The sequence below is a fragment of the Meleagris gallopavo genome, chromosome 7 (assembly GCF_000146605.3).
Source record: "Meleagris gallopavo isolate NT-WF06-2002-E0010 breed Aviagen turkey brand Nicholas breeding stock chromosome 7, Turkey_5.1, whole genome shotgun sequence".
In the NCBI taxonomy this organism is placed as follows: Eukaryota; Metazoa; Chordata; class Aves; order Galliformes; family Phasianidae; genus Meleagris; species Meleagris gallopavo.
In genome coordinates, this window is record NC_015017.2 from 30,108,645 (window position 1) to 30,124,228 (window position 15,584).

The window sequence follows — 15,584 nt, forward strand, 5'->3', positions numbered from 1 at the left end:
AGAAGCAATGGACTTGAGCTGACAGTCTGTGCAGTCTGAGGAATTGTTCCTGTGCCAGGGGAGGTGTGGCTGGCAGAACAGATTGAGGAAAAAGAAGGAGCCCTAACTAAGAAACCTGACTATTACATAGGCACTTCTGAAATCTCTTACCTTAACATTATGTGCTGTGAGTTCTTGTTCCTAGCGTAACTTCAGCTATGCTTTTTCATTTTGCCAACTACTTAAGCTTAACGTGTTTCTTTTGAAATAAAATCAATATTCTCGAAAGCTATCTGGTAACTGTTAGGATACACCTTTATAGCTCTATCACTTCTTGTGCAAAACAGTAGAACACTTAGCATCGCTGTTTAAACCAAAAGACAGCAATAGTAAATCAGATGCCTATTCCTTTTTTTTTTTTTTTTCTATCTCCCGAACAACAGAAACTACGCTCAGAGTTCTGTAGTATCCCTGGCACTTTCTTATGAACTCGAAAAATACAATAACTACAAAATGAAACAAAAAGGAGTTTCAGATAATGTATGAGTAGAACATTAGAAAACACAATCCTCTGCCAAACTGCACAGAGCATATGAGGTTGCACATGTGTGAAAAGTAGCTGCTCTGCCCTCGATGCAGTCCCACAGCTTTCTTTATGCTTTGACAAAAAGTTGTTCCCTGCCACATCTGAAGTCTGTCCATGTCTCTGTACAGCACTGTCACCGCTTTCTGTCATTTGCTCACGTCCTTTTCTGTCTTTTTGTCATAATTTTCTGTGGTCAGTATTTCAAACCAGCATTCTGTGGTTAGGATTTTGTTTGGGGGTGATGTGGGGGACTCTGGAGCATTTGATTTCAGCTGTAATTTTGAGCAGCGCCTCATTTTGTTCTGTCCTGGTGCTTCAACTTCACTCCAAAGCTTCTGGTGGTTGGAAGCAGCTTCTGCTTTCCAAAGATTGAGCTGCATGTAAAGGTTCAGGCCTGAGCAGTGGTCTGAGAGCATGGGAGAGCAGAGAGAAGTGAAAGATTTGGAAGTCTTTTGTACCTCCGAAAAGAATTAAGTATAAGCATTGAGGTTGAAATAAACTTCTAACACCATCAAGTCCAACCACCAACTCATCACCATCATGCTCATGTCCCTCAGAAGCAGCAGACAGCAGACCCTGCTGTCCCTGTCTCCCCCCACAAAGGATTGTTACGCTTTGCCATGTTGCAGCCCTTATGTATCTGTGCTTATGGCCATACAGGAGATGTAAAAGAGAGGAGATGCTTCTCTACAAAGTCCAGTTACGTATTTTTGGTGATTTGAGAGTCAGAAAGAAAAAATTGTTTATGTTGGAAAGAAGACGAGCCTTTTCTGCTGCAAATCAAACAATTAATAGTACAGGGAATCTTTATGGTCCTCTTGTAGATCTTGCTCAGTTACAGAGAACGTACCAATTTTAAATCAGCTGTCCCAGGCAATCAGTACTGGTTTTAAATGTGTACAAATTGGAAACTGTCTCTTCCAGAATTTCTTGTGCTAATGCCAGCTGAAAAGAAAGAAAACATCAAATTGATAGGTTTCAAAGTTGACAGTTGTGCTGAAGTACTATGCCTGTAAATCACTGAATAACTTTGCCTTTGATACAGTTGCTACTGTATATAAAAGTACATATCGTGCCTTTGCAATAACACAAAACATCTGAAATCCTGAATTGCTTGCAAAGCTTGTAGGGTTGCCATTACTGAAATACAATCTGATGTAACGTACTGCCATTCAGCTTAACCTGAGATGATTCCATGAATGTCAAAGAAGTTAATGCTAAAAGATATTCAAAATTCATGCAAAACTTGATGTCAGTGTGTGTGACCTCAACTCCATCATAGAATAATGTGAACTATTTTCCTATAGTTCCAAAAAGTGAGTTTTGAAAGGAGGCTACTCTATAGCCTTGGCTGACAATGAGAATGTTGTTCATTGCACCTTCGCATACCAAACCTCATGTGTCTTGAACTGTCCTTCCAGTGTGACACTCCCTGCCTGTGTCTATAGGCATTTGGAGCAGAAAAAATCTTTGCTATGAAGGTGTGCTGAGACTACTTGTCACTGTGATTCTTCACACCCAGTTGCATACGTGGCAGACTCCATGTGGTCTGTCTATTGCTGATGGCACAAAAATTTGAAAGAAGACAGTAAAATAAGCATGGGATCCTTTTCATTGGCTTTATGTGTTTTCTCCTCATAAATGACATCTGGAAAGCACACTACAGAAACTTTCTATACCAAAGGCACTGACAGAATTTGTGCAGAGATGCTTTATGCCCTGTAGATAGGAAATTTGAAGACTCAGAGGTTCAGTAGAGCATTGTTTGGAAAACCGGTGTGAAACCTGACAGCTTTGAGGACTTGCTCTTTAATGCTTGCACATAAAAACAGTGTTTCCACCTTTGAGACCTGTTTCAGCTGCCCAGGCTGCCATTCATTTGCAGCAAATTTAGAGTTTACTGTGGGATTTTGTATTCGGGCTAAGCCAACAAATAAAAATGACAGAGCAGAAATGGTAGTTTGCTCTGTAGTGTCAGGTGAGCTCAGCCACAAAACGGCTTACTTATGTCATGGAGGAAAAAATGCTGATGAAAATGTTGTGGTACGTGGGTAGAACAATAATAGTTCCTGGGTATTAGGATACTTTATGGCTGTTATGCAGTGAATTCATGTTTTCTTCATGCAAGGCTGAAGGAATAAACCAGAAGTCTATTTAAAGAAAAAGCTTGTTTAAAAGTGCTTGTTTTGATCTGCTGCCTGAAATACTTGGACGTGCCAAAGTACAGGCTGTATTTACCATAGCACACTTAGTTGGTCTGAGCTGCAGCAGTCGCAGACACCTCATTTAAATGTTCCCATTTCCTACAGGTTTGTGTATGGTTACAATAAATTCTCACCCTGAGGGCACTGATATTGCTTTGTAGCTATGCTCTCCTGCACTCAGTGGGGATCTAGCTGCATGAGTAGGTTTTTGGTTTTGGTAGGGACACGAGGACATGTTTGTAGCCAAATCATTCAGAAAACTCTGGTTTATGCTATTTGGATCCCTTCTTAAAAGAGACCAATTTGGTTGTTTCACTCCGGAGCTGCTAACTATTACCTAATCACAGCATTCTGACTTTTTTGGTAATGTTTGTACTTGGTACTGTGGCTTGGTTATGCAGGTCATGTAATGATGACACTTCTGGATGCTGATAGTGCTTGTGTTGGTACTCTGAAAGCACGTCAGGCTTGCTTTCTGCATCTCTGCTTAAACTCAAGTGTGAGGTCCATCATTTTCCTAGCATTGAAACTTCTTGTTAAGGCACATCACCACAAGTATACAAGAACAGAATTCTCAAAGAGATGTAGCTACTGGAATCAAGGAGAGAGCTGTATGCTGTTACTTATACCTGCTAATTCAGGGTGTCGAAGAACACATTGACATATTCTTCATGTAAGTTGTTATGAGGCTACTAGGAAGTTTGGATGCTGTGCAGCAGGAAACTTTTCAGTTATACAGGAAGTTGGGTTGTAATTTTGTTGGTATTCAAGCCAGCAGTTCTTCTGGATAAAGCTGCTTTCGTTCCTGCCCACTGTTCCCACATCTGCACTGCTTCCTTCCGTCCCGCTGCCGTTTGTACAGCAGTGGTGGGCTGACAGCACACAGCCACAAGAGAAAAGCTGCACCAATGGAATCCGGTTTGAAGACATGGCTGTTACAGGGGGAAGGTTGTGTGTGTTTCCTTGCTTTTTCCCTGAACTGCTTATCACTCAGATTAATTCTGTAACCCACTTCCATAACCTGATGCCACCATGATCCACGCAGTCCCAGGGTGTGTTGCCACCAGGTGCCTTGGACTGCTTGCAGGACCGTGCTGTTCTACCACTGTCTGGTGTCAGGACACTGAGAACCATTTCCCAAAATCTGGAAAATATGCTCTTACAGTTGTCAACTTTAAAACAAGTTTATGTGAAGGTGAAGATGGGCTTTGGTCGTTAGGCTTGGGCTCACTGTTAGTATCTCAGCGCTTGGTTTGAGCAGAAATCTTTTTATCTGCTAAGAGATCTGATTGTCCCATCGATTTCAGCCTAGCCTAATTCAGTAGGATTAAAAGTTGTTCTACTTGAAAGGCTGTCTCAGGGCTCTCTTTGGGAATGATGTCTGTCATGTGCAAGCTCCCTTTAGCTCCTTCCTACCAGTGGCCATACTTCTGAATTAGGGAATTCTGCAAGTTCAGAAGAGCAAACAAAGCTTCAGGGGTTAGAAACTAGCTTGCATTAAGCCTAAATCCAGATAGTGTCAAAATATGCTATGAAAAAGGAACCTGGGAGGTGTATGTGGTGGTTTCTGTGAAGAAAGAAAAAAATTTTTCATTAAATGAGACCATTTGACATTGTGTAATTCGCTGTTCTGAGATCCATGCAAAATTGTAATGCTATACTGCTATTACACTTAGATTATTTAATTACTAAATTAAGATAACTTAGAAAGCAATTAGGAGTGTTTAACTTCTTGCTAATGACCGGAGGCCTTAAACAATTCAAGTCTTTCCCATCGTAGGTTAGAAGTTTCTTTACATTGAAAGAGTTTGGGGTTTCAAAGTTAGAGAAAATTTTACATATAATCTTGTAATAACAAAGCAAATTTTTCTATTGACTGCTGCTATAATTTGTATTCTTGATTCCTTTCTTTCTGTGTGCTCTGTTGATGTGAAAAGTTGGCTAACGTTGAAGCCAGTACAATTCATTTGTTAGCTGCTGTAATGCATGGAACACTTCTTTTGGTCTGCGTATGACAGCATTAATATAGCCAGTCATTGATTGACTGCTGGATGAAAAACTTCTTTGAGGCAAGAAACCTAATGCACCGTATGTTTTGAATTTATATTGTACAGTTATATCTCTGATTTTCTTTTTATGGATTTTATTTCTCATTGCAGTAGTTTTCTATTCTTCAATCCTTCAGTATGTTTGTGTGTTTCATTTTAGAAGTGTGGGTTTTTACCTGCTCCTATTGCTGATTTACCAGTCCTGACAATTTTAAGTGCTTACTTTTACTGTCCCCTCTTTTTCTTGTCTGATAATACTTATGGAGCAGACTTGGGATTAAAAAAAAAAAAAGTGCATCTAGGTTTGCAGAAGTGTTGGAGGGGTTGTTTTCATGGAGGCATTGCTAAGGCGATCATTTCTACTGTTCTTTTCATCTCCTTACCCCCAGAAGCTACTCAGTTGTCTCAGCCAACCAAGGGGATATCAAAGTTGTTATTCCCTGTGATACAGTTTTCTGAAATTTTATTTTTTTATTAAAATGTTTTTTCCCTCTTTTTAATTTACTGCATGAATAGCTGGCACTTTGCTATATACTACACACTATATACTAGTGCCTTTAACTTCTAGCTTGGGATCCCACCTCGTTCTTTCTCGTTGGTGAATTGCTCAGAGCAAAAACAACACCAGATTTTTGAAATAAAGATGATTGCTACTGTTTTACGTAATAAAAATTGAAAAATGAACCAATAAAGCAGCTTACGTGCCTTTGCTACTCATTTTTCTTGAGCCTACATAAATCTATAATACAAAGCTTTGCATTAAATAGGAATTGGACAATGCAAAGCTTTTTATTTGTAGTTATCTGCAAATTGAAAAGAAGTAAAACCTTTCTGTTGTCAAAGCTTTGAGTGCAAAGTGATCGGTGATCTTGCAATTACTGTTTGTTTGTTTGTTTTTTTTGTGATTAGCACTGTATTGCAAAGGTTCTTACTGAGTCCCCAGTAACTTTATACCAAGTTTTGTTAAGGATTGTGGATGTTAAGTATGTGCCCTGGGTATCTTTTTTGGGATATCAAACTAAGTATGAAAAACTCATTAACTCAGAGCCATGATCTGATGTTTATGATCAACTCTTCCAGGAATGGCTTTCTCGCTGACCTCAGGCTGGTTCTGTGCACTGTACTTGTAGGTTATCATGAAATCACATTACTGTGGATAATACATTTTAAATTGTTGCTGTGGCTCTCCAATTGGAATTAAGGTTTCATCTTGTAGTTTTTCTTGGATTTGAATTTTATATAAATAGATATACAGCCGTATTAATGCTTTTGTATTTCAGTTGCTGTTGAAAACGTAGTTTCAGAAAAATTCAATGTAGTCAAATCCTGTAGCAGAGGTAATTAGTTTTAAGATCGCAGCAGTGGACAGAACAGTACTTGATATATAGCAATATCCACCATATATACAGCAGTAGCCAAAGGTCACCATAAAGCTTGCAGATCAGCAAATTCATTAAAACATCCTATCAGTGAAATATATATATTTACACATACAAGTTGTTTATATAAAATTAAGGAAGTCCATGTTAGCTAGATTCCTGGGGCCATTTTCTCATCTCTGGCCCTTTGGCTATGGCTTCAGAAAACTCTTGCAATAAAGAAGTAGTTAAAGGGCTTCAGAAAACTCTTGCAATAAAGAAGTAGTTAATTAACCTTTTCACAGGATGGCTGTTTTTTTCCCCAATGCCATTTGGTACATTTGTCATTTAAAAAGCTTCATAGTATGTACATATGTTTGGTCCTAATGTTCCTTGCAGCAAGTGATGATTCTCGTAGCCAGAGGGCTATTTGATGACTTAGTACCATGGATTTTGGACATAGCTGAAAAACAAACTCTGTGAATCATGTCAGAGCTTTCTGTGAAATCATTCTAGGCTAACTTTTTAGAAAATTTTGATATCTGTGAATAAATAAAGTGGATATCTTTTAAGTGATCAAACAGATTCAAATAGTATGGCGTTTTATTATAAATACAGACTCAGTAGTGATCCAATGTGAGTTATATTAAACTCAGTGGGAAATTGTCTATTAACCTTAACAGAAATAGTATTAAAATTCCAGAAACAGAAACTGAGTTCTGATTTAGGAGTCTAGTGCCAGGGGATTATTAAAATACCATCCTGGCACTTTATGAATGAATTGGACAATTAGTAGCACTAATTAGTAGCAATGTCAGTTTGAAAGAGTTCCATGGAGGAAGCAAAAGGATGACTGTTGCTTGATGGCGAAGGAGGAGGCCTTCAGGAGGCAGCATGTTACATGCCAGGTGGTGCAGTGGCTTCCCTGTGTAAATTCTTTCAGAGCATCCATGGCCAGGGTTGGAAGGGACCTCAAGGATCATGAAATTCCAACACCCTTACCACATGCAGGGCCACCAACCTCCACATTGCATAGCAGCCCAGGCTGCCCAGGGCCCCATCCAGCCTGGCCTTGAACACCTCCAGGGATGGACGGGGCATCCACAGCCTCTCTGGGCAGCTGTTCCAGCACCTCACCACTCTTGTAATAAAGAACTTCCCCCTGACATCCAACCTAAATCTCCCCTCCCTCAATTTAAAACTATTTCCCCTTGTCCTGCTGTTATCTACCCTTGTAAAGAGCTGACTCCCCTCCTGTTTGCAGGCTCCCTTTAGGTACTGAAGGCTGCAATGAGTTCACCCCGCAGCCTTCTTTTCTCCAGGCTGAACAAGCCCAGCTCCCTCAGCCTGTCTTCGTAGGGGAGGTGCTTCAGTCCCCTGATCATTTTTGTGGCTCTCTTCTGGACCCTCTCCAACAGCTCTCTGTATTTCTTGTACTGCTCCAGATTCCAGATCTGGACACAGTACTGCAGATGGAGCCTCACAAGAGCAGAGTAGAGGGGGACAACACCTCCCTGTCCCTGCTGGCCACCCTTCTTCTGATGGAGCCCAGGATACCATTTGCTTTCCTTGCTGCAAGGGCACTCTGCTGGCTCATGTTAAGTTTTTCATCTATCAAGACTCCCAGGTCCTTCTCCACAGGGCTGCTTTCAAGGACCGCTCCTTCCAGTCTGTATGGATGCCTGGGATTCCTCTGGCCCAAGTGCCAAACTCTGCACTTTGCTGTGTTGAACCTCATTAGATTCACCCTGGCCCACCTTTGCAGCCTGTCGAGGTCCCTCTGAATGGCCCTACCTTCCTTCCACCGTGTCAACCGTACCACTCAGCTTGGTGTCGTCAGCAAACTTGATGAGGGTGCACTCAATTCCATCATGGATGTCATTGATAAAGATGTTAAAGAGTACCGTTCCAAGACAGAGCCCTGAGGGACGCTGCTCGTTACTGGCCTCCACCTGGACACAGAGCCATTGATGACCACCCTCTGTCTGCAGCCTTTCAACCAATTTCTTATCCACTGAATGGTCCACCCATCAAATGAACTCAGAGTCCCTAAACTTCCTTCAAGTACTTCTTCTGTAAAAGGCTTCATGAAAAAGAACAGTGAAGCAACACTGAGAAGGCTCAGTACTGGAAAGCAGGCACTGGTTCCCCCACTGCAGGCTGCAGTGGTGCAGAGAGCTGCTCATTGCAGAGCGAGAGCTGACAGCCATCAGAGATTGTCAGCTGCAGGAAACTGTGCCACGACTTTTTAAATAAGAGCTAACGCAGTTTAGGAAAGAGTATTTCATTTTGGATGATAGCATATCATACCTAAAAGAAGGCAGTTTGTTATGTGATGATAAATTTCTTTTTTCCTAATAAGTTCAAGGCTTTGGGTATGAGGTGCATCTTAAAGTCCAGATATACTTCTCATCTGTTGCTTACTCTGTTGGCATGCTTATTCACCTGTTTGTTCACTGAAAAGGTCAGCAGGAAAGCTAGGCAGGAGGAAGGGCTACTCTAGCTGTCTTCAGGGTAAGTTCTGTGTCCTGTGCCTCATCTATGTTAAGCATTACGAGGGATATTAAGGTAAATATGAGGCATTTAATGCATTTTAATTGCCCTTTTGCAATTTGCAAATATGCTTTAAGACTCTCTCTGTAGTTCTTACACCTTACGAAGCACAAAAGAGGTTAAAAAGTCATAATCCAGTTCTAGTGACCGTGCTATGAAATTCTCTTTATTAGTTTCTAATGTCAAAAAATGATGCAATAGACAAATCGAGACATGTGCAACTTCCTTCTTCTCACGTGTGGGGAAAGAAGGAAAGCACATACACACTGACAGTGGAAAATACCATTACCATCAAAAGCAACATTTTATTACTTTTTTTAACTTCCCTTAAAAAAATATGTGTATAACTTTGCAAGTACTCTCATGAATCTTTCTGTCAGCAGATGACATTTGAGTTTGCAGTTGGTCTGGTGTGGAGATCTGTGGTGAGAAGAGGGTTGTGTTTCTCCTATTGTGGATAATTAATTAAGCCTTCCCTTTGAGATAGTTCTACTTTTATAGTAAGGCTTCACGTTAGTCATGCAGATCAAGAAAAAAATGGATGAACATTCCTCATTAGGATGACTGTCATTGTGGCAAGAGCTGGCTGCTACACATCTTTTGAAATGTCACTGTAGTATTTCAGGAGAGACCATCTCAGAAAAGCACCCCATTACTTGTTAGTTTGCCATAGTAATGGCTGTGTAAAGTTCTTCGTATTTTCTTTCTTTTTTATCCTTAACATCCACTGAAAGACAAAAAGTGGAGGAAAGGCAAATTGGTACTACACAGAACTAGAATTTGGATCTCATCTCAGTTCTCATCAGTTTCACGGCTATCTCTGTATTAAATTAAAGATCAGTGAAGGAGAAAAGTAGATTACATTTCCATTGTGAGTTAGGAAGTAGAAATGTGATTACAAAAGGTACGTAAAGTAGCTAATGGAAATAAATCACAAGCAGATGAATGAAAATATTTTTTAAATATATCACTTGATTCTCAGATGTTTTTCGGAAAACCAAAATAAATTGGAATGCATGATTATTTGAGAGAACTTACAGTTTTTGTATCTTTCAAGCCCAAAGCTCGAGTGTTAACTTCATCAAAATACCAAGAGGAAGGAAGCAGAAAACATATTACAGTTTAATGTACAAAACACGGGCAAATGCTTGCCATAGCAACCAGCAGTTAGGTGAGATGAGTGCTGTGGCACATGGGCCTGCGCTCTGCTTACCTCTTTATTACCCAAGGTTGTACATAGGAGTGATTTTCTTTATGGTGGGAAACTGATCTATTTGTCAATTTGATTGTTTTCGTTCTGTTTTGAAATTGCTGGGTGAAGGCTGTATGTATGCTGTTTCTGAATAGTAGCATGCACCTTTCCTGTCAAAACCAAGGCTTTTTATAAATAAAAGCATTTTCGTTTTTGTAAGATATATTATTAGTAGTTGTCACTTTCTTTATGAACGTATGAGAGTTGTAGGATTTATAGGATGGAGATTTGATAGATTGATGTTTCTGATTTTCTCTGCTTTCAAATTAAAAATCCATTCCTTCTTTTTTTCCTGTAACTGGTGACAAAAAAAAAAAGACAGTATCCCTTCTTACATCTTTTCTGTTCAAAGCTACATCCACTCCAGTGACACCATTGCCAAACCTGTGAAAAATGTTAGTATGTTAGCCTTGCAGCTATGTATCACGTACGTAAAACAAATATGTTGGTATGTTAGCCTTATAGCTATGCATCACAGAAGTAAAACAAATGTGTTAGTATGTTAGCCTTAGTGCTGTGGCTAATTTTTAAATGAGCTTCTCTAAGGGATCTACCTTTTTTTGCTGTGTTCCTTTGAGTTCTAACATAATTCACAGCGTGGTGGGGGGCACTTAACATGCATTTCTGATGTTACATTAGGATAGGCAGCTTCAGCCAGTACAGAAGAGTAGCAGACTGGTAAAAGGCCAGTGTTCGAGCAGAGGTTCTCTCAGAAGTTCAGATATTTATTTCTCGTTTTGTTAGGACATCTGTTATGTTTTAACTTGGCTTTAACCAAATACCTGGGAAATATTAGGTAAAATATAGGAGTTCTAGTCGGTAAAAGAAAAACAGGGTTCCACATTTCCAATACTTTTATGATGACTTTTATCAGGTACTCAGAACGGGTTTTTAGGCATACCTACTCATCAGTATCACAGCAGTTATATTCTAAATTTAATTCTAAAATGTTTTGAATGCGTAGACAGCTAAATATTGCTTTTATTTAAACAATTAAATAAAATACTAAAGTCCTCCTTTGAAAACCAGGGAAGAAGACATGTCCAATAGCGTGGCATTATGAAGTAAGTAGGTGGGGAAGGAATCCTGAAGAGCTCCAAGCAGAAGCAGGCCCTGCCCTTCCCTGCTGCACCGCTCCAGCACCCGCGTGCCTCCAGCCACAGAGATTAGGGCACCAATGTAGGTTAAGACTAATCCGACAGAAATACACAAATCGGCTCCCTTATCTGATTCTCTGGAGCCACGTTAGTGGAGGAGAGGAAGCAGCTTGGGGCTGCAGTGTGTGCTCCACAGCCTTCCATAAAACGGAGGTGAGGAAGCACACTGCCTCCTCCCGGCTCGCAGGCTTTCTGCAGGGTTCCAGGTCTACCCTGGGGAAATCTGAAGGTCCTGTGGCCCTTGGTGTTTGTCCAGATGTAATCACATGCAGGGAGATTTTCTTGGCTGTTGATGTTGCATAATGAAGTACAAGGCCCTGGTATGACTCAGCTTGTGGTTGAATCTTCCCACCAATATCCCATTATGTGATGGCACAGAAGGGCACTTGGACCAATTGGCGTCTGACATGGAAGTATGCATGGAGCAAAGGAGTGCCATTGAATTCCTCTGTGTGGAAACATGGCACCCGTTGACATTCACTGATGCTTGTGAACATTTATGGAGACCAAGCTGTGGGTGTGAGCACTGTGAGGGGGGCTGCTGCATTTCAGCAGTGGTGACAGCAGCAGTGGGTCACCTCCACTGGTGCAGATTTTTGCAAGAACCACACGCAGGCTTTTGTTCATTGCTGGCAAGAATGCATAGCTGAAGGTGGTGACTCTGAGAATTTGCTCTATCTAATACCATTATTGTGCTCTTTGCATCGATTGTCATTTCCATGGAAATAAATAGGAAGCAATACTTTCAATGTGATTATGTATGTATATAAGCACGTTGTAAATAACAACTGCACGTCTTTTTTTACATTTTCAGTCCTTTGAAGGTTTATGGTATTTACAGAATATCCCAAGTTTGGAGGCCCACGAGGGTTATGGAGGTCTTCTCCAAAACACTTAATATAAAAGTCCACTTATCCATTCTGGAGGCTGTGTTTCTATCACTTTAAATTCTGTGCAAATGTGTAGCAAGAGGATATAGCCAGAGTCCATTCTACCCTTGGACACAGGCTTTTCTGTTTATGGTCATCAAAGATAGAGGCCCTTCTAGAGGGCAGTTAAGAATGCAGGTGTATTTGGGACCAGATTACACTCATTTATTTTACATCACACTTTGAACTCTATCTCTCCTCACTGACTACTAAGACAGCCTTGATAAACCAACCAGTTCTTTTCAGTGTTTGCTTTTGAGACTGTTCCCATGGTTTTTGTGTAGTGAAGCAGTCTTTCGGAGAAGCCATGCAGTCTGCTTTAAGTACAGGTATTGATACTTCGTCTTTCTGCAAATCGTGTTTTATTAAAACATGTTTTTTTATTCTAGGAAGAAGAGGCAAATCAAAACATAACAGACAGAAAAATATAAAGACTAGAAGAAACAGCACTTCACTTTTTCTTTCCAAAATTCAGAGAACCACCAAAATCTGGTGGATTACCTCCACCGATCTTCTGGATTTGAGGTGAGTAGATTCCCTCATTCCCACCATTTCTCTTCATGCCACATATCTATGGAAAAATTTTTGAAAATAAAACGATATCAGGCTGGATGCTTGTAATCAAGTCTCTGAATTTCTGCCAAATTTTTCCAGCGTGCAGCCCATGACTGTGATTTCAAAGACACACTTTTGGAGGAGCATTTTTCAATTCTGCCACAGGGTAAATGGAGAGAATGTATGAGAGTATGAGAAACAGCCAATGAACAAGCAGATTGCTGTAAAAGATACGTAGATAAAACAGACCTTAAAAAATGAAAGAGAACTGGCAGAGTGCCTCTTTTTTCTGTACGTATTTGTGACAGCACACAGCTGAAAAGTTCCTGAGTTTGTTTCTTTTACTGGAAGATCACTTTTTGGCATTTTTATTTAGTTTTATAAAAAGTAGAGTCTCTAATTTTAGATGCATCAAATGCCATAGTTGTAAGAATACTGTATGTATCTTGGGAGATTAGATGGGGACAGGATTTCTTTTACTCTGTTATCACAGACTTGTTATGTAAATAGAAAGCTCACAAGCAAATGAGAAAGCACATTCACTGAAAAAAACCAGATGGCTTTTCCCCAGAAATACATCCACCGTCAGATTCCAGCAACTTGGTGAGAACTTGCTGGAAAATTTATTGTTATGGATATGCATGCAACAGGAAAATAAACATAGTGAAATTACTATGAATGCCCTATACTTATCTCTGAATGATAAAAATAAACTGGTCTTTTTGTGCGTGGTGCAGTGCTGATTATTTAATAAGGACTAGGATAGTCTGTGCAATCACTCTTAGATTAAATAGCAGATTTTCAGAAGTGTGATTTTTATGTCAAGTAACCATTTTTTTAATTAAAAACAAACAAACAAACAAACAAAAACCTTCACAACTTTTTTCAAATAATTATTTTAATACTTCAGAATCACCAAGGTGGGAAAAGATCTTGGAATCATCAGGTCCAGTCAGTCTTGAGACTTGGTGGTTCCTAGTAGGCAAAGAAGGATTGAGAGGCAGGATAAAAGGAGAGAGAGAACAAGACTTTCAGGAGGGGAAGAGCAATATGGAGCCTATTGAATTTGCCACAGAAATTCTCTTGAGTCACCATGTAAAACTCTTTTGAGGGTTGTGTAAGACACTGGCAGCATGTGCTGAGTGTGATGCTATTACTTTGATGCTTGTAGGCTTGTAAATGGAATACATACAGTAAAGGTAATTTTTTTTCCAGCAGAAAGTTTAATTACATCTTTGCTTACACGTTTCCATTTCTGTATGTTCAACACAGACAATTGTTATAATTAATGTATTGTTACTATTTTATTTAGATGCTATAAGTTAAAAACTAGGTTCTTTATTTGAATTCATTTTAGTAATGCTTTTTTGTCAAATTCTTGAGGCCTTTAGTGGAGGCTTCTTTTACTGATGCTACTTAAATCTTCAGTATTGTCCACGTGACCCAGTTATTTTAAGCCCTGGTATGACATAGCTTTCATTGTTGGGCTGTTTCATCCATCTATTGAAATTGTTTCCAGTAAATCAGTTTCATATTGTTTGCTGTGCTTTTACTTTAGGAAAGCCTTTACAAAAATCTCTCTTATCAATACCTTTCAATGTGATTAAACGTTAATAAGTAATTTTATCTGAAGAATATTAAATGCACAGTAAAAACGTAGTCTAAAATATATTTGTCTGCAAACATAATAAAAAGTGATGTCGTATTTCTATTTTCTTTGTCACTGTAAAAATTAGCTGCTCTGAAGTCACAGATTCTTAAAGCATTAATCTGTAGTTTTATGAATAACAAGTAAAAACGTTCCTTTAAAAAATAATCACGCAGCTGATATAAAGAGTAGATTACATACAGAGGGAACATTAAACGTTTGTCATTTCGGCAATAGGAGAAGAAATTCCTATGTTTAAAGTGTGCCATTTACATGTCAGATTTTAGGATTCAGAATTTCTGAGTGATTTATAAAACACTGACATTCGGGTTCTCGATAAGCTAAAACCAGCAGCTCAGGCCCATTGCTTGGAGCCTGATAAAACAAGTCTGGGGAGAAAGTTCCGTGCCTTCCCATCTCCACTGGATGTACCTGGATGTCTGTACCTCGACATCCTTCTCCTTAGCATTATGTTCCAATTTTTCACTTAATCAAATGCAGCGTATTTCAGTGGTATGTAATCAGTATTTAGACCTCCTGCCTTTATAAAGTCACATGGTTCTGTTTGGATTGTTGTAAGCCATTTCAATGAAAGAGATTTTTTTTTTACCAATAATAGTATTTTTTTATTATTATTTAATTTTCATTTTAATCATTTTAATAATATATATGGATTGGATAATCTGGGAACAAATAACTGCTGTCAATCACTTTCTCTCTAGATAGTTTTCTTTCTAAACAGAGCCTGGAAGGCTCTACTGGGCTGCTGAATTCAGTGCAAAAAGGCAGATTGATTGTTAGGGGATGTCATGCCCCAACTTTGCCCTGAAATTAGGTGCCAATCAACTGATAGTTAAAATTACAACTACTAATAAAGTCAACAGAAGCTAAAGACCAGCTCATCACCAAGAAAGCAAAAAGGATTTCCTTACTAACTTAAATATTTTAAGAATCATAGTAAATACTGTGATATGTGCTACCAATGTACTTCCTGTCACTTAACTCCTTATACTCAGTTCACATCACTTATCTGAAATTTTTGTTTTATGTTCGTATAATGTGTATAATGTTGTAACGTAAGAGGAAAAGGTTTGTAACAACAACAAAGACCTTTACTGCAATGACAGATGTCTTTAAGAGGAGTCCCAAATAAGTGATCTGTAAATCAGAGCAAATTCTTCAGGCTTTCTGTAGGATGCAGAAATTGTTGATTGGTTGTGTTGCATCCATTTCAATGAAAGATTTGTTCATAACATGGGAAATTGCCTATAAATCTGAATTTGTTAAAAGCGTATTTCTGGTTTCTAGCTGTGCT

General features: G+C 39.2%; 1 protein-coding gene across 9 annotated transcripts in view; it reads left to right on the forward strand.

Annotated features, from left to right (window-relative positions):
* The window catches only part of MBD5 (methyl-CpG binding domain protein 5), a 76,291-nt gene that overhangs the window by 12,379 nt on the left and 48,328 nt on the right, over nucleotides 1-15,584 (forward strand). For 7 of the 9 annotated variants that reach the window (XM_019617307.2, XM_010713994.3, XM_010713996.3 and 4 more), the window contains exon 2: nucleotides 12,456-12,591. The gene's annotated coding sequence lies outside the window, so the exon portion shown is untranslated. Of the gene's footprint in view, nucleotides 1-11,062; nucleotides 11,160-11,196; nucleotides 11,291-12,455; nucleotides 12,592-15,584 lie in introns of those variants that run through there. The other 2 variants (XM_019617305.2, XM_019617306.2) reach the window with 2 other exon arrangements.